The sequence below is a fragment of the Pan paniscus genome, chromosome 3 (genome assembly GCF_029289425.2).
Source record: "Pan paniscus chromosome 3, NHGRI_mPanPan1-v2.0_pri, whole genome shotgun sequence".
NCBI lineage: Eukaryota > Metazoa > Chordata > Mammalia > Primates > Hominidae > Pan > Pan paniscus.
Window position 1 is genome coordinate 185,641,203 of NC_073252.2, and position 25,573 is coordinate 185,666,775.

The window sequence follows — 25,573 nt, forward strand, 5'->3', positions numbered from 1 at the left end:
TACCCCTAGGTGTTTGTTTAACAGCAGTGCATGTGTATCTGTGCCAAAAGACATGTACAAGAATGCTCATAGTGGTAGCATGTGTAACAGTCCAAAACTAGGTACAATTAAAATGTCCATTAGGCCAGGCGTGGTGGCTCACGCCTGTAATCCCAACACTTTGGGAGGCCAAGCCGGCTGGATCATGAGGTCAGGAGATCGAGACCAGTCGGGTCAACATAGTGAAACACCATCTCTACTAAAAATACAAAAAAATTAGCTGAGTGTGGTGGTGGGTGCCTGTAATCCCAGCCACTCAGGAGGCTGAGGCAGGAGAATTGCGTGAACCCAGGAGGCAGAGGTTGCAGTGAGCCAAGATCATGCCATTGCACTCCAGCCTGGGTGGCAGTGTGAAACTCTGTCTCAAATAATAAAAAAAAAACTATTAATAAAATGAATTTTTAAAACCAAGGTGTATTTTTATGTATACAATGGAATACTATATGCAATTCAGCTGAATGTAGTACTGCTACACAAAAATATGTAGATTTATCTCACAAATGTAACATTGAGTGAAAGATGTCAGATATGAAAATTATATATGGTATGATCCCATTATATAAAAATTATATAGAGATAAAATTAATGTATTATGAATCAAAACAGTTGTTGTATTGGAAGATTATGAGTGGGGTCTTTCTGGAAGTCATCTGGGTGCTGTAATATTCAATTTCTTGATCTGAGTAGCAGATCTGGTAATCCATATAGTCTTTGCTTTTTTCTGAATACCGTATTTCGATAAAAATATTTACTTAATAGAGCAATGACAAGTGCTATGAAGAAAAGTAAAGCTGGGTAAGGGACTTAGAGAGTGGCAGGTCGGTGTCGTAGATATTATTTATAGCAGAGATCCACAAGCTTTTTCTGTAAAGGGCCAGATAGTAAATATTCTAGGCTTTATGGGCCTACAATCTGTTTCACAATCATTCAACTCTGCGGTTGTACTGCAAAAGCAGAAATAGACAATAAGTAAATGAATGAATGTCACTATGTTCCAGTGAAAGTTTATTTGTGGACACTGAAAATTGAATTTCCTAATTTTCATGTGTTGCAAACTACTATTTTTGCTTTCGATTTTTTTCCCAGTCACTTGAAATTATAAAAAATATCCTTAGCTCACAGGCCATAAAAAAAACAGGCATTGGGTGAATTTGACCTGTGGGCCATAGTCTGCAACCTCTGAGGTAGAGGCTAGTGGGAGAAAGCCTGCCCAGGGAGGTAACTTTGCACAGTCCTAAGCAAATTGAGATAGCAAGTCATGTATTGATCCAGGGAAGGCATTTTCTCTGGGGAGGGGAGAGGAAGTAGGAAGGCCGTACGGCGGAAGCTTGCTGGGTGTGTTCAAGGAACAGCTTCTGTGGCTAGAAAAAAATGAGTAAATGGCGACACTGGCAGCAACAAGCCATGGCCGGAGAGGCTCAGAGAGAGATGCTCTAAAACGGAGACCTGGTGGCGATGAGGAAGGTGAAACAGAGGGAAGAAATCCTGGAGCAAGGATGCAAGCCAGAAGTCTGAATCTCTCAGAGAAGACCGGAGACAGAACTAGCATGTGGAATGGGGTGGAGAGGAGGAGGAGGCAGGGAGGCAGTCAAGTGTCTTTCCGTGCCCAAGCTGCACACCATGCACACCACCACCACCGCACAGACACACCTCAGAGTTATTTAGTTCAAGCATTGTAAGACTGGATAAAGGTGTATTTCTTTCTCTTTTTTTCTTTACTTTCTTTCCTCCCTTTTTTGTTTTTTTCCCAGAGAATTCACATCAAACAGCATTATTTATAATGATGATGTCCTTCTAGGTAAACTCAGATTTTCCAGGTGAAAGAGAATGGCAACCAATAGTGGCAGCGATTTTTTACATGTGACATGTTGGCCGGGTGCAGTGGCTCACACCTGTAATCCCAGCACTTTGGGAGGCCGAGGCTGGCGGATCACCTGAGGTCGGGTGTTCAAGACCAGCCTGACCAACATGGAGAAACCCCGTCTCTACTAAAAGACAAAATTAGCCTGGCGTGGTGGCGGGCGCCTGTAATCCCAGCTACTTGGGAGGCTGAGGCAGGCGAATCACTTCAACCCGGGAGGCGGAGATTGTGGTGAGCCGAGATCGCACCACTGCACTCAAGCCTGGGTAACAAGAGCGAAACTCCGTCTCAAAAAAAAAAAAAAAGGGACATGTCTTCAGGCTTACTGATGTATCTGCCCCTGGCTGGAAGATTTCTCAAAGCTCCAACATAAAGTAGGACCTAATGTCTGGCACTGCGGTTGAAGGAATGATTTGCCTACTGGGTGTTTTACTTAGCAACAACTCAGCTTTTTGTGGAATTCCAGCTCTCCAATGTTTGTTCTCTGATGTATTGTTGCCTCTTTTATAACAGTCATTAAACACTGAAAATGTCTGATGCGGCAAAACTTAATGGACACTTACTGGTTATAATGGAATGAAGAGTGAGGTGGAAAAAAAAGATGATTACCGAAAGCTTTCATAAAATTTCTTATCTTTTCACATCTTTTATACAGACAGTTTATCTTGGGTAATAGGCTATGCCCTTTTGATCTACAGACTAGAAACACAAGAATTGTAATAGCGTAATGTTGTATCAGGTATGCCAAATACAATATTTTACCTAATTTCTTGTATTACTTTGCTTCATAGGTCAGGGAAAAGAAAACACATTTAAAGCAACCATTAAGATAAGAGGACAGATGCAAATTTAAAATAGTTGAATTTAGGTAAACAAAATTAATTAAACCCTTAATTTCATTAGTATTTACAGAGTGCCTGCCATGTGTCAGACACTGCCTAGATTCTAAATGACTAAATGCATAAATGAGTCTGTATAGATAAATAAGGCAGTCTCTATTCTGCAAAAGCTTGCCATCTTCCAGGAGAAATGTAAAAATAAATAATAGTAAGAGTTTGAAAATGGAAGAAACACATGTAGGAATAATTAAATCTGAGCATTGATAAATATCGATATGCCAATTTATATATGAATAAACCAAAGCTTCAACAAGTAAATGGTAGATTCAAATCTGGGTGCAAAGTCAATCCTAGTGCCTTTTCCCCTATATAAAATTGTATATTTTTTCCATTCTCATCATACATTCAGCAAATATTTATGTAATATCTACCATGAGCAAGGCACTATATTAGACTAAGAAAATAATGTAAGCATATTTCATTTAGTCACCACTTCAAGCAGGTGTAGCCTAGTGTTTAAGCCTACTGACTTTATATTAACACTGTCTGATTTCAAATTTCAGCATCTCTATATATACAGCCCAGAGCAAAGTTAATGTAACCACTCTGTGGCCATCAAATGCAGCATGGAAGTCCCTGTCACATACAGTGGTTAAGATAAATAAATGAAATTATATAGTGCCTATCTCATAATAACTGCTTAATAAATGTCAGCAACAACTATTGTTATAAAACTGCTATAGGATCTTCGCATTTGGTATAATTATGTTAACTACACGTATGAAAATAAGAGTCATTAATACGAAGGCAACTGTACTAGGGGTAGCATCTCATGGTGATGATAAGCATCTGTGACTAGCCAAAAAGTGCTTAATCACCCCAAAAGGCACTCTATGATGTTGGCTAAATAAATATCAACAACAAAAGGCATTTCTCAAATTAGTTCTAGGTAAGTTGCATGTCACCTGATTCTATGACTATCAGTCCCATTGGTATTCTAATTTCTTTTTTCAAGGATCTTTCCTAAAAAATATTATTGATGCCATCATTTTGACAAAAACTTGTTAAAGTATTATTAAAACTGGCATAATTGAAATTTATTCTTGTGATTAAGATTGAACATTAAAAAGGCACGAAATAGTAGCAAATATAACTTGTTCTCATTATATTGTTTATGGCAATAAATTCCCTGGTTAAGCTTACACATGGTTCTCTCTGCTAACTCTGTTTTCAGTTCCTTGTAAAAGATTATTCTTTGAAGCTGACATTTCTTGTCTCTTATCTATAACAAAGGTTAATAGGTATATTAAAATGCAGAGAAAACATTCACATTTTCTCCCAGAATTAAAGTTTTAAAAAAGTTCAAGTTTTATATAAATGTTTGGAAATGAATTATAGGTAGCTACAGGCAAGACATGTTGTCAAATAAATACCTTCAGATAAATGTTGAAAAGGCTATTTCTAATGTGAAGTTTTAAATATGCTTGGAACATAATTGGTTAGACACTGAGCAGAATGAAAAATCTAATTAGCAGCAAAGGGAGGAGTCTATCTACAAAGATGTAAGAAATATTTTAAACTTAGAAATCAAAACCTTCTGGAGTTTTTTAGTCAAACTTCCTACTGTTGAACTTAAATATGCAGAAAGTCATTTTATCTATCTAAGTGAGACGTGGACCAAGATTAAAAGAGTATTAAATACTAAATATTTCTTCCTTTTATCTTTTATTAAAGTTAAATAAAAGTAAGATGTGCTTACGGATGCCAAGAGAAAATATAATACAACAGAGATTCCTCGTGCAGCACCATCAGAATGTCGTCACATTAGGCCAGGTCAGTCTCCACTTAACTTTCACACATTCTGATGGACAATATCCATAAGTTTGTAAAATGACTGTTTACAAAGTATACTCTGTTCTACTTTTCTCAGTTTAATGCTGTGTTTATCTGCCTGGGTGTTTTCTTTTTTTCCTCTCTATGTGTGTGTATACATGTGTGTGTTGATAGTGAGCAGAACATAGCCAGGAGCAGCAAGCTATTTTTGGAGAAGAACTCATTTTTAATTTAAATGTGGGCTTTATAGACAAGAATAAGAAGCTCTGATTGCAGCTAATTTCAGCAAATTAAAAAGAGCCTGCGGGGAAAACTGACTGGTAATGATGAAATGCAATCAAGTGAGCAACAGTATCGATCTTCAAACACAAAGCTGAGCAGATACTAAAATACAGTTTGAAAAAAACCATTCATTTTTATTATAGGATATAGCAGATGCTGGTTTAAGTACTAGAATAAAACAAAAAGCCTATTGATTATTACAGCTTGTACTGACAACATTGTATATACATAGCTGGCATCGTTTGTAGCAGTTTGCTCGTGTCCTCAGGCAGGGTACTAACCCAGAATGGGCACCCAGCCACTTTCTTCTGAACAGAATCTCATGCATTAAATATTTATGTTTCAGTGAGTAAGGAAAAGAGAAGGAAATCAAACATTCCTCCTGTGTGTGCGTGGAACTTTTGTCGAACTATAAACACAGCATGAGCACAAACCCTTCTACTACGCCCTTCAATACTTCCCTTGTCTTTGTTTGATTGGCAAAATGTCTCCTAGCAAGGAGTTTCTGAATTAGGCCAAAACAAAGACTTGAAATAAATGTTATCTTAACTCTTAAACAGAAATATTATTTTTAGGATTACTTCTTACAGCAGAGCAGAAGCTTGTTTAGTAGAGAAAAGGATGCTGTCAGATTCTCAGGGTTTAGAAGCAGGACTTTAGACAGAAGGTAGAACTATTTAGACAGAGGAAGTATAAAGGGTTCTAAAATGAATGGGAATGAGGCAGGGTGATTTCCAGAAAAAAATACTGAACTTATCCCTAGAGAATATAAGCATTTTCCTTCCTTCCTTCCTTTCATTCCTTCCTTCCTTTACTCATTCATTCAAAAAATTGTATAGATTCCCAGTAGAGGCATAACCAGGCTGGAACCTTCAAAGTCAGAAGTCTGGCAGGGCCCGGGTCACTGTTGGTGAGAGACCACTCTTCTATCTTCTTGACATGTTCCTGGCCTTGTTTCCACACTGTTTCCTGTTACAACCTTTCATCAAAGTCTTTTTTTAAATTTTTTTTTATTACCATAGGTTATTGGGAAACAGGTGGTGCTTGGCTACATGAGTAAGTTCTTTAGTGGTGATTTGTGAGATTCTGGTGCACCCATCACCCAAGCAGTATACACTGCACAAAATTTGTTGTCTTTAATCCCCCGTCCCCTTCCCACACTTTCCCTCTGAATCCCCAAAGTCCATTGTGTCATTCTTATGCCTTTGCATCCTCATAGTTTAGCTCCCACTTATGAGTGAGAATATATGATGTTTGGTTTTCCATTCCTGAATTACTATTACTTAGAATAGTAGTCTCTAATCTTATTCAGGTCTCTGTGAATGCCATCAATTCATTCCTTTTTATGGCTGAATAATATTCCATTGCATATATATACTACAGTTTACTTATCCACTTGTTGATTGATGGGCATTTCGGTTGGTTCCACATTTTTGCACTTGCAAATTGTGCTGCTATAAACATGCATGTCCAAGTATCTTTTTCATATAATGACTTCGTTTCCTCTGGGTAGACAGCAACTAGTGAAATTATTGGATCAAATGGTAGTTCTACTTTTAGTTCTTTAAGGAATCTACACACTGTTTTTCGTAGTGGTTGTACTAGTTTACATTCCCACCAGCAGTGTAGAAGTGTTCCCTGTTCACAGCATCCATGCCAACATCTGTCATTTTTTTTGATTTTTTGATTATGGCCATTCTTGCAGGAGTAAGGTGGTATCACATTGTAGTTTTGATTTGCATTGCCCTGATCATTAGTACATTTTTTCATGTGTTTGTTGGCCATTTGTATATCTTCTTTTGAGAATTGTCTGTTCATGTCCTTGGCCCACTTTTTGATGGGACTGTTTTTTCTTGCTAATTTGTTTGAGTTCATTGTAGATTCTGGATATTAGTCCTTTGTCAGATGTATAGATTGTGAAGATTTTCTCCCATTCTTTGGGTTGTCTGTTTATTCTGCTGACTGTTCTTTTTGCTGTGCAAAAGCTCTTTAGTTCAATTAAGTCCCAGCTATTTATAATTATATAATTATTATAATTGTTTTTATTACATTTGCTTTTGGGTTCTTGGTCATGAAATCCTTGCCTAAGCCAGTGTCTAGAGAGGTTTCTCCAATGTTATCTTCTAGAATTTTTATAGTTTCAGGGCATAGATTTAAGTCCTTGATCCGTGTTCAGTTGATTTTTGTATAAGGTGAGAGATGAGGATCCAGTTTCATTCTCCTACCTGTGGTTAGCCAATTATCCCAGCACCATTTTGTTGAATAGTGTGTCCTTTCCCCATTTTATGTTTTTGTTTGCTTTGTCAAAGATCAGTTGGCTGTAAATATTTGGGTTTATTTCTGGGTTCTGTATTCTGTTCCATTGGTCTATGTGCCTATTGTTATACCAGTACCATGCTGTTTCAGTGACTATGGCCTTATAGTATAGTTTGAAATCAGGTAGTGTGATGCCTCCAGGTTTGTTCTTTTTGCTTAGTCTTGCTTTGACTATGTGGGCTCTTTTTTTGGTTCCATATGAATTTTAGGTTTTTTTTTCTAGTTCTGTGAAGAATGATGTTGGTATTTTGATGGGAATTGCGTTGAATTTGTAGATTGCTTTTAGCAGTATGGTTATTTTCACAATATTGATTCTACCCATCCATGAGCATGGGATGTGTTTCCATTTGTTTGTGTCATCTATGATTTCTTTCAGCAGTGTTTTGTAGTTTTCCTTGTAGAGGTCCATCACCTCCTTGGTTAGGTATATTCCTAAGTATTTTATTGTTTTTTGCAGCTATTGTAAAAAGGGTTGAGTTCTTGATTTGATTCTCTGCTTGTTCTTTGTTGGTGTATAGAAAAGCTACTGATTTGCATACATTAACCTTGTATCCAGAAACTTCGCTAAATTATTTTATCAGTTCTAGGAGCTTTCTGGAGAAGTCTTTAGGGTTTTCTAGGTAAACAATCATATCATCAGCAGACAGCGACAGTTTGACCTCCTCGTTACTAATTTGGATGCCCTTTATTTCTTTCTCTTATCTGATTGTTCTGGCTAGGACTTCTAGTACTGTGTTGAAGAGGAGTGGTGAGGTGGGCATCCCTGCTTGTTCCAGTTCTCAGAGGGAATGCTTTCAACTTTTCCCCATTCAGTATTCTATTGACTGTGGGTTTGTCACAGATGGCTTCTTTACATTGAGGTATGTCCCTTGTATGCCAATTTTGCTGACAGTTTTAATCATAAAGGGATGCCGGGTTTTGTCCAATGCTTTTTCTGCATCTATGGAGATAATCATGTGATTTTTGTCTTTAATTCTGTTTATGTGGTGTATCACATTTGTTGACTTGCATGTGTTAAACCACCCCTGCATCCTAGTATGAAACACACTTGATCATCGTGGGTTATCTTTTTGATATGTTGTTGGATTCGGTTAGCTAGTCTTTTGTTAAGGAATTTTACATATGTGTTCCTCAAGGATATTGGTCGGTAGTTTTCTTTTTTTGGTTATGTCCTTTCCTGGTTTTGGTATTAGGGTGATACTGACTTCACAGAATGATTTAGGGAGGACTCCCTCTTTCTCTATCTTGTGGAATAGAGTCAATAGGATTGGCACCAATTCTTTGAATGTCTGGTAGAATTCTGCTGTGAATCTGTCTTGCCCTGGACTTCTTTTTGTTGGTAATTTTTTTTTTTTTTTGAGACACAGTCTCGCTCTGTCACCCAGGCTGTTGTACAGTGGCATGATCTTGGCTCACTGCAACCTCCACCTCCCAGGTTCAAGAGATTCTCCTGCCTCAGCCTCCCGAGTAGCTGGGACTACAGGCATGTGCCACCACACCCAGCTAATTTTTTGTATTTTTAGTAGATACAGGGTTTCACCGTGTTAGCCAGGATGGTCTTGATATCCTGACCTCATGATTCACCCAACTTGGCCTTCCAAAGTGCTGAGATTATAGGCATGAGCCACCATGCCCAGCTTGGTAATTTTTTTATTGCCATTTCAATCTTGCTGCTGCTTATTGGTCTGTTCAAGGTATCTAATTCTTCTTGATTTAAGCTAGGCAGATTGTATCTTTTCAGGAATTTATCTGTCTCCTCTAGGTTTTCTGGTTTATGTGCCTAAAGGTGCTTATAGTAGCCTTGAATGATCTTTTGTATTTCAGTGGTGTCAGTTGTAATCTCTCCTGTTTCATTTCTTATTGAGCTTATTTGGATTTTCTCTCTTCTTTTCTTGGTTAATCTTGCTAATGGTCTATCAATTTTATTTATCTTTTCAAAGAAACAGCTTTTTGTTTCATTGATCTTTTGCATTTGTTTGTTCGTTTGTTTCAACTTCATTAAGTTCTGCTCTGATCTTGGTTATTTCCTTTCTTCTGCTGGGTTTGAGTTTGGTTTGTTCTTGTTTCTCTAGCTGCTTGAGGTGTGACCTTAGAATGTCTGTTTGTGCTCTTTCAGACTTTTTGATGTAGGTGTTTAGGGCTATAAACTTTCCTCTTAGTATTGCCTTTGCTATAGCCCAGAGGTTTGGGTAGGTTGTGTCATTATTGTCATTCAGTTTGAAGAATTTTTAAATTTCCATCTCAATTTCATTTTTGACCCAATGCTCACTCAGAAGCAGGTTATTTAATTTCCATGTATTTGCATAGTTTCGAAGGTTCCTTTTGGAGTTAATTTCCAGTTTTATTCCACTGTAGTCTGAGAGAGTGCTTGATATAATTTCAATTTTCTTAATTTTATTGAGGCTCATTTTGTGGCCTATCATATGGTCTACCTTGGAGAAAGTTCTATGTGCTGATGAAGAGAATGCATATTCTGTGGTTGTTGAGTAGAATGTTCTGTAAATATCTGTCAATATCCATTTTTTCCAGGGTATAGTTTAAAACCATTGTTTCAGTGTTGACTTTCTGTTTTTTTTTTTAAGAAGGAGTCTTGCTCTGCCACCCCGGCTGGAGTGCAGTGGTGTGATCTTGGCTAACAGCAATCTCCACCTCCCAGGTTCAAGTGATTCTCCTGCCTCAGCCTCCCAAGTAGCTGGGATCACAGGAATGCACCACCAAGCTAATTTTTGCATTTTTAATAGAGACAGGGTTTAACCATGTTGGCCAGGCTGGTCTTCAACTCCTGGCCTCAGGTGATCCTCCCACCTTGGCCTCCCAAAATGCTGGGATTACAGGCATGAGCCACTGTGCCTGACCTGACTTTCTATCTTGATGACCTGTCTAGTGCTGTCAGTGGAGTATTGAAGTCCCCCACTATTATTGTGTTGCTGTCTTTATCATTCCTTAGGTCTATTAGTAATTGTTTTATAAATTTAGGAGCACCAGTGTTAGGTGCATATATATTTAGGATTATGATATTTTCCTGTTGGACAAGGCCTTTTAGCATTATATAATGTCCCTCTTTGTCTTTTTTAACTGCTGTTGCTTTAAAGTTTGTTTTGTCTGATATAAGAATAGCTACTCCTGCTCACTTTTGGTTTCCATTTGCATGGAATATCTTTTTCCACCCATTTACCTTAAGTTGATGTGTCTTTATCTGTTAAGTGAGTCTCTTGAAAGGCAGCAGATAGTTGGTTGGTGAATTCTTATCAATTCTGCAATTCTGCCTCTTTTAAGTGGAGCATTTACGCTATTTACATTAAATGCTAGTAGTGAGATGTGAGGTACCATTCCATTCATTGTGCTATTTGTTGTCTGTATACCTTGGTTGTTTTTTTTTTAATTGTATTTTTGTTTGATAGGTCCCGTGAGATTTATGCTTTAAAGAGGTTCTGTTTTGATGTGTTTCCAGGATTTGTTTCAAGATTTAGAGTTCGTTTTAGCAGTTCTCGTAGTGCTGGCTTGGTAGTGGTGAATTCTCTCAGCATTTGTTTGTCTGAAAAAGACTTTATCTTTCCTTCATTTATGAAGTTTAGTTTCACTGGATACAAAATTCTTGGCTGATAATTGTTTTTGCTTAAGGAGGCTGAAGATAGGGCCACAATCCCTTCTAGCTTGTAGGGTTTCTGCTGAGAAATCTGCTGTTAATCTAATAGGTTTTCCTTTATAGGTTACCTGGTGCTTCTGTCTCACAGCTCTTAAGATTCTTTCCTTCATCTTAATTTAGATAATCTGATGACAACGTGCATAGGCGATGATCTTTTTGTGTTTAATTTCCCAGGTGTTCTTTGTGCTTCTTGTGTTTGGATGTCTAGGTGTCTAGCAAGGATGAGGAAGTTTTCCTTGATTATTCCCCCAAATATGTTTTCCAAACTTTTAGATTTCTCTTCTTCCTCAGGAAGGCCAATTATTCTTAGGTTTGGTCATTTAACATAATCCTAGACTTCTTGGAGGCTTTGTTCATATTTTCTTCTTCTTTTTTCTTTGCCTTTGCAGGATTGGGCTAATTTGAAAGCCTTGTCTTCAAGCTCTGAAGTTCTTTCTTCTGCTTGTTCGAGTCTATTGCTGAGATTTTCCAGAGCGTTTTGCATTTCTATAAGTGTGTCCATTGTTTCCTGAAGTTTCGATTCTTTTTTATTTATGCTATCTATTTCCTTGAACATTTCTGCCCTCATTTCTTGTGTCATTTCTTTGACTTCCTTAAATTGGGCCTTGCCTTTCTCTGGTGCCTCCCTGATTAGCTTAATAACTAATCTTCTGAATTCTTTTTCAGGTAAATCAGGGATTTCTCCTTGGTTTGAATCGAAGTGAGCTAGTGTGATTTTGGGGGGTGTTAAAGAACCTTGTTTTGTCATATTACCAGGGTTGGTTTTCTGGTTCCTTCTCATTTGGGTAGGCTCTGTCAGAGGGAAGGTCTAGAGCTGAAGGCTGTTGTTCAGAGTCTTTTGTCCCACGGGGTGTTCCCTTGATGTAGTACTCTCCCCCTTTTCCTAGGGATGTGGCTTTCTGGGAGCCAAGCTGTAGTGATTGTTATCTCCCTTCTGGGTCTAGCCACCCAGCAAGTCTACCCGGCTCTGGGTTGTCTGCAGAGTCCTGTGATGTGAACCATCTGTAAGTCTCCCAGCCGTGCATACCAGCATCTGCTCTGGTGGAGGTGGCAGGAGGGTGAAATGGACTCTGTGAGGGTCCTTATCTTTGGTTGTTTAATGCACGATTTTTGTGCTGTTTGGGCTCCTGCCAGGAGGTGGCGTTTTCAAGAGCACATCAGCTGTGGTAGTATAGGGAGGAACAGGTGGTGGTCAGGGCCCTAGAACTCCCAAGAGGATATGCCCTTTGTCTTCAGCTACCCGGGTGGGTAGGGAGGGCCATTAGGTGGGGACACGGCTAGGCATGTCTGAGCTCAGACTCTCTGTGGGTGGGTCTTGCTGTGGCTGCTGTAGGGGATGGGGGTGAGATTCCCAGGTTAATGGAGTTATGTTACTAGGAGGATTATGGCTGCCTCTGCTGTGTCATGCAGCTTATCAGAGGAGTGGGGGAAAGCCACAGTCACAGGCCTCATCCAGCTCCCATGCAACCCAAAGGGCCAATCTCACTCCCACCATGCCCCCGCAACAGCACCAAATCTGTTTCCAGGCAATGGGTGACAGGGCTGAGAACTCGCCCCAGGCTCCCCACCTCCCAGCTGTGAAAGCAAGTAGGGCTTTCATGCTTCCCCTACTGTGGAGTCTGACTTGCGCCCTCCCGCAGGTTCTGGCCAGGAGACTTCTCTATCAGCTCAAATTGTTACAAAGTTCAGCTGGAGGTTTCCTTCTCCCTGTGGCCTTCTCCCAGTGCCTCTGGCAGCCCTCCTCAAGGCCCCCGTGAGGCAGGGCAGAAATGGCTTGCTAGGGGACCCATCGAGCGAGCCCATAGGGCTCTTCCTGCTGCTTCCTCTACCCCTGTATTTCACTTGGCTCTCTAAATTGACTCAGCTCCAGGTAAGGTCAGAATCTTCTCCCGTGATCTAGACCTTCAGGTTTCCCAGTGAAGGTGTGTATTGGGGGCAGACAATCCTGCTTTCCCACTTCCGCAGTTTGGGCACTCACAGTATTTGGGGTATCTCCCGGCTCCTGCAGGAGCAATCCACTTCCCTCAGAGGGTCTGTGGGTTCTCTCGGCTTTCCTGATTTGTTCCTGCAGTCATTCTGGAGCAAGTGTTCACAGTGCAAGGCTCCACATGCTGCTCTGTCTGAGTGGAAGCTGCAATCTAGTCCTGTCTCCCATCTGCCAAGATCCTCCCACTTTCATCAAAGTCTTAAAACATGCCGCGTGCCTGTAGTCACAACTACTCGGGAGGCTGAGGCAGGAGAATCGCTTGAACCCAGGAGGCGGAGCTTGCAGTGAGCCGAGATCACGCCACTGCACTCCAGCCTGGGTGACAGAGTAAGACTCCATCTCAACAACAACAACAAAAAAGTCTTAAAACAAACATCACGTCAGCAAAATACCGTACATTTGTGGAGTAGGTGAGCCTTTTGGAAAATGTGTTCCCCCATCTAATTACATTCCCAGCACTAGCTGTCACAATGCCACCATTAAAATGGGGAAAGACAGAGAATTTAAAAAACAAAAACAAACAAACAAAAAACCAGATTTTTAAAATGTGATCAGTTCTGACACTGCAACTGCTATAAAACCAATAAAAAATACAATAGAAAGAGAGCGGGTTTGGCATGAAGGGCTGTCTTAGTTGTCACAGATGCCCTCTCAGATGATGAGCAGAGGCGTTGCCCTGTCCACGATCTGAGCATACAACTTTCTACAGAAAGGAAACAGTGGGTGCAAGGCCCTGAGGCTGGAACGAGCTTGGCATATTTGAGGAACCACAAGAAGACTGAGGTAGTTGGAGAATAGCAAGCTATGACAGAGTGGAAGGACTGTGACAGGAGATGAGGTTGAAGAGAGACAAGAACTAGAAAGGGAGAACTCACAAGTCATAGCCTGGAGTTTAGAGTTGATGCTCAGGGCCATGGGGAGTCACTGAAAGTCAGGGATGTGTAAGTAATTGGGAATTTTTTAAGTGAATATATTGTCCGCAAAAAGTTTGTGAAACAGCTTATATCCACTATTCACTTTTTACTTAAATAAATTTATGCCTTTTTTTTTTTTTTTTTGAGATGGAGTCTCACTCTTGTCTCCCCAGCTGGAGTGCAATGGTGCGATCTCAGCTCACTGCAACCTCCGCCTCCCAGGTTCAAGTGATTCTCCTGTCTCAGCCTCTCCAGTAGCTGGGATTACAGGTATGCACCACCACGCCTGGCTAATTTTTGTACTTTCAGTAGAGACGGGGTTTCACCACATTGGCCAGGCTGGTCTCGAGCTTCTGACCTCAGGTGATCCACCCGCCTTGGCTTCCCAAAGGGCTGGGATTACAGGTATGAGCCACTGCACCCGGCCTAATTCACGCCTATTAATGTATTTTTCCCAAATGCAAATAGCTCTGGTTTTCATTTTCTTATAAAATACCTGAGATTCTTTCACTGCGAATCCTTCCAAGTACCTATGTTTTTATAATACCCTATGTTTCTTTACCACATCAATTATAGTTACGGTTATAAACAAATTAATAATTGGAATAATTATCTATTTTTGTCTTTTCTTATGGACTGTAAGCTCGTGTGTGCAGATTGAGTGCTTGAACACTCAGCACAAAACTGAGATGCCAGAAAATACTTTCATTAAATAATTACTATAATCATATAAGCTTTATTCACTTACTATAATATGAATATTTCTCATATCACTAAACTTTTGCGTTCTACACTTTTGTATAGTTGCAATATCCTGCTGTTGACTAATGAAGTTCTTCCAAGTTTCAAGAATGAATTTTTATTCTACATAAAAATGTTCCTATTTGCTTAAATATTTAACTTACAGGGATTTCTTAGGTCCCTGGGCTGCTGTCTTATCTCAGTGTAAATAATAGTGAAATGGAGTCTTTTAAAGTGTCTCCTAATATGTTGTGGGTTGATTTATGTCCCTGAAAAAAGGTATGTTGAAGTCCTAACCCCTGGTACCTTAGAATGTGACCTTATTTGGAAATAGGGTCATCACAGATGTAGTTAGTTAAGACAAGCTCATACTGGTGTGTAGGGGTGGGCCCTTAATCCAATATAGTAACTTGAATCCTTATTTAGAAAGAGAAGGCATGTGAAGAGACAGACACGTACACAGAGAGACTCCCTGCAAGGACTGCAGTTATGCTGCCTCCAGCCAAACCACTACCAGAGGCCAGGAGAGAGGCTTGGAAGAGATCCTGCCCCAGGATCCTCAGAGGGAACATGGCCCTGCTGACTCCTTGATCTTGGACTTCTGGCACTTCCATAACTGTGAGCTAATAAATTGCTGTTGCTCTAAGCCACCTACTTTGTGATACTTTGTGACAATGGTCCTAGGAAAATAATCCACCGTCAGAGACTGCTAAACTACACTTGCTCATCTGGGCAGAAGTTGCGCAGATCCATCTTAATCATACCCCAGAGCCATTGCTGTGATGCCCACAAAGCTGGATCTCAAGTCACAGGGACAAGAGATACAGGGGTAATTTACAAAATTAAACACAGCCTGCCCAGTTACAGTTCAATTTTAGGAAATCATATTACATAATACTGGAACATACTTAAAAAAAAAAAGGTGTTGTTCAAGGTCAGGAGTTCGAGACCAGCCTGGCCAACATGATGAAACCCCCATCTCTACTAAAAATACAAAAATTATCTGGGCGTGGTGACAGGTGCCTGTAGTCCCAGCTACTCCGGAGGCTGAGGCAGGGAATCGCTTGAACTCGGGAGGCAGAGGTTGCAGTGAGCCAAGATCGCACCACTGCACTCCAGCCTGGGTGACAGAGTGAGTCTCTGTCTCAAGACAAAAAAAAAGGTGTTGTCTATCTGAAATTCAAATATAACTGGGCATCCTATGTTTTTATTTGCTAAATCTGACAACCCTAGGAAGGCGACCAGCAGGAGGTAAACATGCCCTTGGGACATGCTAGGGCAGGCGATGTCTTCACTTCTGAGCACTCTCCCTGGCGGTCCACACTTAACAGGAGTTGGCCCAGAGAGACGGAAGCAATCCACGCAAATCCTCTCTCAGGCCCAGTGAGATGCATTTGGAAAAGGTGAAAAAGATGTGCCTCAGAGAATCAGAGAAGCAAAAAGAGTGACTGCTAGAAGACTGTTGTAAAATGAGTGGGTAAAGCCCTGTTGGAAATGGAAGAAAATAAGAAAATAAAAACAAATCCTCCTATTGCCATTACTTGTGCTTTGTGACATTGTTTATTAACCAAGTAGAAATATTACCTTAAAATACCAGAGATTATAACTAAGACACTGGAAGAGGGATATAAAAAATAATGTTTAGTTTCTGTTTACTACTAGAAGAGGCTCAAGAAAATGTTGAAGTGTAACACAGAAATGAAAATGTATTTTAAGGCTGAATGCGGTGGCTCACGCCTGTAATCGTAGCACTGTGGGAGGCTGAGTAGGGAAGGCTGAGTGTGGTGGCTCACGCCTGTAATCCTAGCACTTTGGGAGGCTGAGTAGGGAAGGCTGAGTGTGGTGGCTCACGCCTGTCATCCCAGCACTTTGGGAGGCCGAGTAAGGCAGATCACCTGAGTCAGGAGTTTGAGACCAGCCTGACCAACATGGCAAAACCCTGTCTCTACTAAAAATACAAAAATTATCTGGGCATGGTGGCGCGTGCCTGTAATCCCAGCTATGCCAGAGGCTGAGGCATGAGAGTCACTTGAACTCGGGAGGCGGAGCTTGCAGTGAGCCGAGATCGTGCCATCGCACTCCAGCCTGGGCGACAGAGCGAGACTCTGTCTCAAAAAAAGTAAAAATAAAAATAAATATTTGAAGAGGGCTAAACAAATTACAGCAAAATTTCCTGGCATTAATATAAGAGCAGATGAAGATGTCTACTCTCATTTGATGTTTGTGATAGAGAGGATGATGGAAGGGCCCAAAGTTAGATAAATTCAAGAAGCCCGCAAAAGAACGTGCACTTCTGGGTGTTCAGACAAATGGATCTGGCAGACACAAAGCCCAGAGGCTGCAGGTGAACTAGCTTGAGGATAATGAATAGAAAATGCAAACTACCCCCAAAAAGAGTGACACAAGGAAAATGACGTTCTGAAGTAGGAAAGGGGCCAAAAACAGGAAAGACGGAAGCAGGTAAGTTTGATAATGATGCTGAAAAGGCCTAAACAGGATTTTGACGCAAGAGATAGAATTACTTTCCCAAATTGCAGGGTTCAGCATCCAGAATTCAATTGTCAAGGTTGAGTTCAAATTTGGGTTAGGATTATCCCAAACAAAAATGATAAGGAACACTCCTACATCATTGTGGGAATAAATCCAAGGGAATTTACTTAGGCTGGAGAAAGTTTGTTTAAAACTCAGTAGCTCCCATTTCAATGGCAAAGACACAGTAATTTTCCTAAAACAAGAGGCCTGCTGTGCATTTTCTAGTAAGAACCTACAAAACTGAAGCTGGTGAATAAATCCTTTAAATCAAGGAAAGGAGATACCCTGCAACGCTTAAAGCATCCTAGAGGAGTGTGACTGTCAAAAATACCTTCTGATTATGTGACGTGTTTAAGACTGGAGCTCTCACGAGGGATCCATTTGACCACCGTGCACTCTAAGCGTGAGGAGAGTGTGAAGGTCAGTGATCTTTCTGCTAATACTGAACATGTCTCAGACTACGCCACCGGAGACAGGGAGTTGCCTCAGGAAACACCAAAAGAAGAGCAAAAGGAGAAGCTGAAAACACAAGAAAACCAAATGCATTTATAAAAAAAAAAAGAAACATCAAGCTGCCTTCTTCAGGTCTAGGAGACTGTGCATTGAATGTGCACAGAAGCTTCTAGCGTGATGGATGAAACCTGGTTGCCATCCAACCAGGAAAAAGAAAAAGCAACATTAGATGACGCCAGGGCCTTTTCCCTGCAGTAATAACACAACTGGCAAGGATATCCTGAATATAGCACATAAATATGTTCTTTCTGCTTCTTGCTAGCAGGAGATAGAAACAGCCTCTTCCACGTTTTCATGTTCATGTTTATTAAAGTCACAGACATAAAATGTTAAGGTTCTAAAGAATGAAAATGTCAGTGTTGGTATAAAAGTATGAACACCTTGCACAGGTTATTTTAGGAGGAAAATTTGATCACAGCACCATATATTTTAATATATATTTTAGGATTATCCACCGCCATAAATGACATTTATCAGACAACCGTAAATAGATCACTGCACATTGCAGTCATTTGTTCACTGAGCATGCACAGCCAGGTGCTGTGAGGAAACAAACATGAAAACACACACACACAAATATGGGGCCCGCCTGCCTTCAAGCTCCAAGAGCCAGACTCTCTAATGAGCCATTAAGCATGATCAGAAACACAAAATGGAAACAAAACCACACCGTAATTCAAGATAAAAAGTGATTAAGTGTCATTAGAGAAGCAGAGGTAAACTGTAACTAGAGTTCTGAGAAGAGTGTCCAGGGACAAGCTGAGAGGCCGTCAGCATTGCATGAAGCCTTGCTGCCTGCTTCAAGGACATCTGGTCTGCCGGCATCTGAGGGAAGAGGCTGAACAAAGTATTTCCTTAGCACAAACAGAAAAATAAATACTTTGGGTTATGTAGGATATTGACATTGGTGTTCATGTACTTAGTAGGTCTCATACTGTTTAGCTGTAATAACCCCAGTGGTGAAGAAAAGCAAATGTATACCCCTAGTCAATGTGGGGTGACGGCCCAAGCATCCTGTCTCAAACAAAACATGTTTTTGCCGTCTCTTTTGTTGTTGTTGTTTTTGAGACGCAGTACCCCAGGCTGGAGTACAGTGGTGTTATCATAGCTCACTGCACCTCAAATTCCTGGATTCAAGCAAGCCTCCTGCCTCAGTCTCTCAAGTAGCTAGGACTACAGGCGTGCACCACCATGTCTGGCTAATTTTTTCATTTTTTAGTAGAGATGGGGGTCTTGCTATGTTGCTCAGGCTGGTCTTGAACTCCTGGCCTCAAGTGATCCTTCCACCTCAGTCTCCCAAAGTGCTGGGATTACAAGTGTGAGCCACCATGCTGAGTGAATGTTTCACATTTAATCTCAAAAATTCATGTAAATTGTTCATTCTACTGCATATCATATCCTAGTTCAGTTAAAATGGAATCGTTAGTTATCAGGAAAATAAAAATAAAAACCATAATAAGATACCACTTTATAACCACTAGTATAGCTATAATAAAAAAGACAGATAATAACAAGTGTTGGCAAGGATGTGGGGAGGTTGGACTCTTCTCGTACATTGCAGGTGGGAATGTAAAATTCTGCAGCTGCTTTGGAAAACAGTCTAGCAATTCCCCAAATGGTGAAATATAGACTTACCATATGACCCAGAAATTCCACTCCTAGGTATCTACCCAAGAAAAATGAAAACCCATGTCCACACAAAAACTTGTATACAAATGCTCATAGCAACATTATTATAATAGCCAAAAGCGGAAACAACCCAAATATCTATCAACTGACTAATGGATAAACAAAATGTGATGTATTCACACGATGGAATATGATTTGGCTATGAAAACAAATGCTTCAACCTGGATGAACCTTGGAAATGATAAGTGAAAGAAGTCAGTCACAAAAGACTGTATATTTTATGATTCCATTCACGTGAAATGTCCGGAATAGGTAAATCTATAGACAGATAGTAGATTAGTGGTTGCCTAGAGCCAGAAAGAACAGGGAAATACAGAGGTGATGAACAAAGAGAATAGGTTTCTTTTTGGGGTGATGAAAATGCTCTAAAATTGAATGTGGTGGTGATTGCACAGCTCTGAATAGACTAAAAATCATTGAATTGTACACTTTATATGGGTAAATTGTATGATGTGTGAATTCTATTTCAATAAAGTTGTTGCAAAAAAAGAAATTTATATTTTTAAAATTTTGTTTTTAGAGACAGGGTCTCCAATCTGTCACCCAGATTGGAGTGCAGTGGCGATCATGACACTGCTGCCTGGAACTCCTGGCCCCAAGCGATCCTCCCTCCCCGCTCAGCCTCTCAAAGTGTGATTACAGGCATTAGCCACCTTGCCTGGCCTAAAATGGAATTTTTAAATCCTATGCTTAAAAAAAAAAAAAAAAAAAAAACTGAAATAGCACATGCTCAGCTTGACAAAGGCGACCAATAGAAAAATTTCTGAAGGAAAACAGGCAAGTCTGCCATATCCCCTCCCCCGAGGTTATTAAAAGTTAGCAGTTTGGAACATACTTGCCAGCCTTTTTCTATGCTTTTACCTACTCAATGTGCACTTAGACGTTTATGTACGTGCATTTATGCAACCTTGTTTCTAAGAAAAATAATTTGCTGCCAGCATACTCATACCCTCCCCATTCTTTCTGCGAAGTGGCTACTTCCTATACCACTGGAACAAAAGTCGTGTGCATAACCCAACATGAGAAGCGCGCGATTTAGTTCAGTGTTCTCTGTCCTCCACAGTTCGCAGTTGTCATCTCCAAGGCCTCTGAGGATGAAGGACTGGGACAGGCAGAGGCAGAGCCCCTGCCGGGAAGCAGAGAACATTAAGGTGGCAGCCTCAGCCCTGCCTCTCCACTTGCCCATGCCAGCGTTCTCAGCGCATCCCCCGTGCCACACCCCCGTGCCACACCCCCCTGTGCCACACAACCCCCGTGCCACACGGCCAACACACGCTACACTCCCCCGCACCACACGCCCCCACGCCACACATCCCCGCGCCACACGGCCACCACGTGCCACACGGCCACCACGTGCCACACGCATCCGTGCCACACAGCCGCCACGTGCCACACGCATCCGTGCCACACGGCCACCATGCGCCTGCTGCTGCTTCCTGCCCTGGCACCTGTCCTCTGCTCTCTTCTCTCTCTGCCGCCCTCTTCCATAGAGTGCTGCCGCTTACCCAGAGCCGAAACATCATCTGCCCCTGGGTTTTCCGTGGCTGTTCTGAGTCCCACACATTCATCTCCCTCCAGTCCTGGAGGCCCCTAGGACTGCGGTAGGGAGGGGAAAGCCGCCGTGAGTGGGCCAGCTTGTCAGTCACCAAACCCCCTGCATTAGGACTAATTCTTACCTCATATGACTTGTTTCCTTTTGCTTTCAGAGACGGAGTCTCGCTCTGTCGTCCACACTGCAGTGCAGTGGTGTCATCGCAGCTCACTGTAGCCTTGAACTTCTGGGCTCAAGCGATCCTCTTGCCTCCGCCTCCCCACTAGCTAGGACTACAGGCAGGCACCACCACGCCTGGCCAAGATTTTATTTTATGTTTTGTAGGGACGGTGTCACTATGCTGCCCAGGCTGTGTGGTCCAAACTCCTGGCCTTAAGCGATCCTCCCATCTCAGCCTTTCAAGGTGCTGGGGTTCCAGGCATGAGCCACTGCAGCTTGCCTGTTTTGAGGATTACTCGCATACACAAAGAGGCATGCAGACTTCAGCAAGGTGATTTTTATTTTCAAGATCACAGAGCTAATCAATATCGGAATCTGGATTGTGACACAGATCCCTTCCTCCATGTTTAATACACTTTCCACTCTACTTCTGATATGCTTTAAACAGTATTCCAAAATGATTGTTAAAGAGGACATTTTGAACATATGTCAGTAAAATAATTGTATTACAGGAAGCAAATAAGGAGGCATGATTGTGGCATTCTCAGCCATTTTTTAAAAAATAGTTCATGTTTCCTCTTAGCACTTCCATTGTGTGAGCAGAGTCTGTAATAACGTGCTCAGTCTACAACATCGCTTCATATTTTTCATTTCATATGAGTTCATTTTTTGCAGGTATAAGAAACTATCTTCAGGTTTCAGATAAAATTGCAACTGAACTTTTAAAACCTAAGTTTTTGTTGAGTCCAGGCCATAAAAATCTATCAGAAGGATGGAGAACCTAAGCCATTTAATCATCCAGATTATCAGCACTTCTATAAAAAGCTTTTAAATGGCAAGAAGATAAAATGTTAAGTGAGGATAGTAATTACTTGCCTTTATCTCTTGTGCCAGGTTTCAAACCTCACCATATGGGTGTTTGTGCAAGATTAAATAGCTATTCAAGTGTGTAATGAAGTATAGATACTAAATTGAACCAAAAGATATAGCATGGAATAGGTCAGAGAAGATCCATTCTGCAGAAATGGACTATGAAAGAGTTGATTGATAGATATTCATGATTCCAATCCGACATGTACTTTGAGGGCCTTTTAACAAAATAGAGAAAATTCTTCTTTTTAAATTATTTCCTATAGGAAACAAAATACTATGGGGGAAGTAGCAAGGAAATTTGGGGTGAAAAAATAGACCGCCATCTGCAAATATCCTCCAGAAGTAGACTGAATGAATAACTTGATTTGCTCAGGATGGCCCAGTGTAAGCATTAATAATTAATGTCAATCTCCTTTTACTCTTAGAAATGTCCTAGTTTCATAAATTACGGTCACTCTATCTGGAATGATTTTTGAGAGCTATCGTCAGAGTCAAAAAAACTTAAGCATGAAACTTGCCTCCACGATAAGTCACTAAATGTGCTATCAAGAAAAGACACTTGAGAAGGAAAGGGGTTATACAAAGGTTTAGAAAATCTGAGCTATACTCTAGGAATGTGATAGTCAACGTGTGTGTGCATATGCATAACAGGGAGAGGGAGATTGGGAGGCCGAGGCGGGTGGATCGTTTGAGGTCAGGAGTTTGAGACCAGCCTGGCCAACATGGTGAAACCCCGTCTCAACTAAAAATACAAAAAATTAGCTGAGCATGATGGCACGTGCCTGTAATCCCAGCTACTCAGGAGGCTGAGGCAGGAGAATCGCTTGAGCCTGGGAGGCAGAGGTTGTCACGAGCTGAGATCGCACCGCTCAACTCCAGCCTGGGTGACAGAGTGAGACTCTGTCTCAAGAAAAAAAAAAAAGAGAGAGGGAGAGAGAGATGGAGAGATAAGCAACAGTTTAGGTCATCTGATGCAGGATCTGTTCACCCTTCACTCAGAACTCAAACAATGGGGAATGGTAAATGTATCAAGATTCATGTAAAACTGGAATAAAATCAATATATTTTAGAAGCAAGATGTGAATTTTTCAGGAAACACAGAAAAGCAAATAGGATGAATGCTTTCGTTTGTAAAAATTTCCAAGATATACTATTAGATAGCAAAAGCATACAGCAACACATAAAGTGTGATTCTATTTTTTGAAGACATATTAAATATTTGACATGCTTTAGAAAATGTCTGAGGGACTATATACCAAACAGTTAATAATAGTGTTGTAAATGGATAATTGTTTCTATCTGGGTTAAATGTGATTACATGCTTACTGCTTCCCCTCTGTGTGTGTGTGTGTGTGTGTGTATGTGTGGGTATGTATGTGTGTGTGTATGTGTGTGTGTGTGTGTAAGTGTGTCTCTCCGCCTCAGTCACAACAGAGGTTTCTTCTTCAGTGTGAACCCTGACATGAGAAAACATGCAGAGCCCAGCAGAGATTCAGCTGCCTAGCAGCCCCATGCAGTGTGAAGAAGAAATCAACAGAGGGTTTCGGTTACAGCACAAAGTGACTAATACAAGCGGTCATAGGTGAAGGGTAAGATTCCTAAAAAGCGTTTTTCTGCATTTATTTCTATGATGAAAGACTTTCTTATAGCCAGTACTAATGATGAAGCTGTGCAACAACAATGAAAAAAATTCAAGCTTCTCATTTATTCCCTTCTTACCCTCTCCTAATTCACAGCCACAAAGGAAGTACTACCACCACCAAACCACCAAAAGGCAAAGCGTAGACAATGATTTTCTGAGGTTTCTTTCACCTCTAAGTTATATATATATATTTTTGAGACGGAGTCTCACTCTGTCGCCCAGGCTGGAGTGCAGGGGCGCGATCTCGGCTCACTGCAAGCTCCGCCTCCCGGGTTCACGCCATTCTCCTGCCTCAGCCTCCCAAGTAGCTGGGACTACAGGCACCCGCCACCACTCCCAGCTAATTTTTTGTATTTTTAGTAGAGACGGGCTTTCACCATGTTAGCCAGGACAGTCTCGATCTCCTGACCTCATGATCCGCCCGCCTCGGCCTCCCAAAGTGCTGGGATTCCAGGCGTGAGCCACCGTGCCCGGCCTCTAAGTTATAATTTTTATTGTAAAAAATAGATGCATATTTAGATATGTGTGACTTTGGGGGTTGTGTTTTAAATAGCAGCTGATTTTGTTTTAGTCTATATTAGCATCTCAGGTTCTTTTTTAAAATCTAAGCAAATCAAAATGACTTTTCAGACCAAATGTGTAAGTTTTAATCCATCCTAATTTCATGATGAACTAAAAAGCACAACTGGGTCATAGTGGAATCAGGTCATTCAATATAAATTACTACATAACTAATTCAGTTGCAACTCAATTGAAAAGGTAAATAGTCATGACAACCAAGCTAAACAATTCTTCTAAGGTAGTTTATGGAAACATAGACAAGGCTTCTTTTCATGAATTTTAAAACATCCTTCCTTTGTAGAGATTGTGAAATATGTGCCCTCCTTTTCCCCTAGTTTCTCCTCAGATAAACTCATTCAATCTCATGGTTTTAAATACCTTTCTCTGTGGCTGCTTATGAACACATTTTTAATCTAGCCCTAAAACATTCAATCTCATGGTTTTAAATACCTTCTCTCTGTGGCTGATGATGAACAAATTTTTAATCTAGCCCTGAAACACTCTTCAAACATTCAGACTTCTTGAAATCAAAACGCTTTCTTGAAATATCTCATGGGAACCTTGAATCAATCTCAACCAGGAGGAACTGCCTGACTTTCTCCAGCATTTCCTACTTCAGGAAATGCCATTGTCAAAGACGTGTTTGCTGAATAACCTCAAGGGTTGAGAATTCAAGTGAAATACTAAAATTCAGTCTGCTGCCATTTTAAGTAGCCATAAAAAATTAGGTCCCCTATATAAAGAAATACATCAAGTTCAAAAATCTTTAAAATTAAATGGAAAAGATATTGACATGTCTTAGGATCCCATCAAGGCTTGAGTTTTATAACCTGTATTCTGGATAACCTCTTTTCACTGAGATGGTAAATCTTTTTCAGTAGGCTATCTTTCCACATGAGGAAGATTAAGAACTACATGAAAATATTTAAGAGAATCAAAGCCAAGATATAATATTTTGTATTAAAAAGAATCCCTCTCTACTTGGTACTTTATGTTATAATGTTTAAGATCATTTGAACAATTACAATGACAGCCTTTTAACTTTATGTACAAATTAATAATCTATTTAGATTAATGGCTTCTGTTATTATCTGTATCACAGTAACACAAATGCACATCTCCACATACAATTTTTTCTCAAAGTTTTATACAATCAACTGCCTATTTGACATCTCCACTAGAATGTCTAAACAGAAACCTTATGTGTTAGGTGTCCAAAACCCAGTTCCTGACTTTCCCCCTAAACCTGCAGCCTTCCCCATTTCAGTTGATGACAAGTTCATTCTTCTCTATTCCTGAGACCAAACTCCCTGGAAGTCATATTAGACTCTGCTTTTCTCACTCCCCACGTCCGATCCATTATGGAATCCTAGTGACCTGAAGTTTGCACGTATCCCACATCTGACCTCATTCACTTCCACCAATGTGACTTCTGCCTCTTTTTGCCCTAAAGACTGTTCTAAACATAGCAGTCAGAGTGATCCAGGTAAGACCTAAATCAGATGCCGTCTCTCAGCATCACTCAGAATAAAAGACAAAGTCCACACAAGGCCTGAGGAGCTTTCCCTCCCCATTACCAGTTTAACTTAATCTG

General features: G+C 40.7%; 1 long non-coding RNA gene across 1 annotated transcript in view; it reads left to right on the forward strand.

Moving 5' to 3' along the window:
* Positions 1 to 21,035, forward strand: part of LOC117980138 (uncharacterized) — a 130,517-nt gene extending 109,482 nt beyond the window's left edge. Inside the window, exons 4-6 of the long non-coding RNA XR_004671308.3 lie at positions 4,474 to 4,572; positions 13,891 to 13,987; positions 14,885 to 21,035. This is a non-coding gene — a long non-coding RNA (uncharacterized LOC117980138). The remainder of the gene's footprint in view (positions 1 to 4,473; positions 4,573 to 13,890; positions 13,988 to 14,884) is intronic.
* Positions 21,036 to 25,573: the final 4,538 nt, after the last annotated feature.